At 34.9% G+C, this 1,372-nt stretch overlaps 1 pseudogene; it reads right to left on the reverse strand.

Moving 5' to 3' along the window:
* Nucleotides 1-228: 228 nt before the first annotated feature.
* On the reverse strand, nucleotides 229-1,141 carry LOC148098972 (olfactory receptor 6M1-like; annotated as a pseudogene).
* Between the last annotated feature and the right edge of the window lie 231 nt (nucleotides 1,142-1,372).

Here is a 1,372-nt window from a genome sequence, read left to right on the forward strand (position 1 = left end):
TTATCTTCAACATTTTTGCATTAAATCTGACTTCTCACCTAAATAGGGTTCAAAAGTTCACAAATCACCAAACAAAATTTAGAAAGTCCATATATGAATATTATAATATTTCAATGCAATTCAGTTTTATTTATATAGCGCCAAATCACAACAACAGTCGCCTCAAGGCACTTTGTATTGTAAGGTATTTGTGCCCAGCATTTAAGTGTATTCACAGTTCACAAGACTCTAACCAGCTGTGTTAACCTTCCTGAATATCTTCATAATCTTACTTTTAATTTCCTTTGTCCTGAGACAATACACAAAAGGATTTACAAGAGATGGACCGAGGATGGTGCCAATTAACAAACTCTGGCGTTCTTCAAGAGTTAACACCACACCAAACCTGGTCAAGATAACAATGACAAACTGAGGACAGTATAAACATGATACACAAATCAGGTGACTCACAAGAGTGCTTCCCATTTTCTTTTTGTCATTATTTGATAATATTTTCACAAAAAATGAAAGTGAATGTGAAAAATGACAGAAAAAATGATATAATGGCAACTTGGTTGAAATATTTCTCTGGGTTAACACAAGTGGTTCGCATAACTGCAGCATAGTCGCAGAAAGTGTACCTAAGCCTCGAATAGCAGTGAGGGAGCGGTGTAGCTGTTACAAGTGTAAAAAGCACAAAACTACAGGCAACAATCCACAGAATGTATGTAAATACTAGTGTACGTGTAATTGTTAAATAACTATGATACTGAAGAGGATAGATTATAGCAATTAACCGATCAAATGCCATAATTGTTAAAGAAAACATCTCCATTATTGCTCCCACCTGGTAAACATACATTTGAATTAAACACTCCACATAGGATATGGTATTAACACCAGCAAGTAGAACCCCGATCATTGTTGGAGTGGCACTAGAGGTATAGAAGATGTCAACAACAGCAAGATTGCAAATCAGAAGATACATTGGTTTGTGTAACTGCTTGTCAGAAACAATGAAGATGATATTGACCAAACTTGCCAAAAAGGCTAATAAATAGGTTATCAGCATAACCACACCAACTGCTACAGGCCTTTTGACTGTGTCAAAACCACCTATAATAAAGTGTGTTAGTTTGATTGAAGCATTCTGTAAAGACATATTTAACAAATATTAAGTTACAAAACGTTTCAAGATGTAGTTGAAGAAGTAAAAATATGCTGAAAATGTTAACCGTGTTTAACAGTTGTAAAAAAAGAAACTGGTATAACCCTTCTAAACTGAAACAGGTTTGGGTTAAATACTCAACAGTGCTTTCTCATTTTAAGTCTCACAACAACAGGAAGTTTTAACTTGGCAGCTTCCTTATCCAATCACACTGGATGTCAATTC

Source organism: Neolamprologus brichardi, chromosome 14 (genome assembly GCF_056152115.1).
Source record: "Neolamprologus brichardi isolate AB-2024 chromosome 14, ASM5615211v1, whole genome shotgun sequence".
Lineage (NCBI taxonomy): Eukaryota > Metazoa > Chordata > Actinopteri > Cichliformes > Cichlidae > Neolamprologus > Neolamprologus brichardi.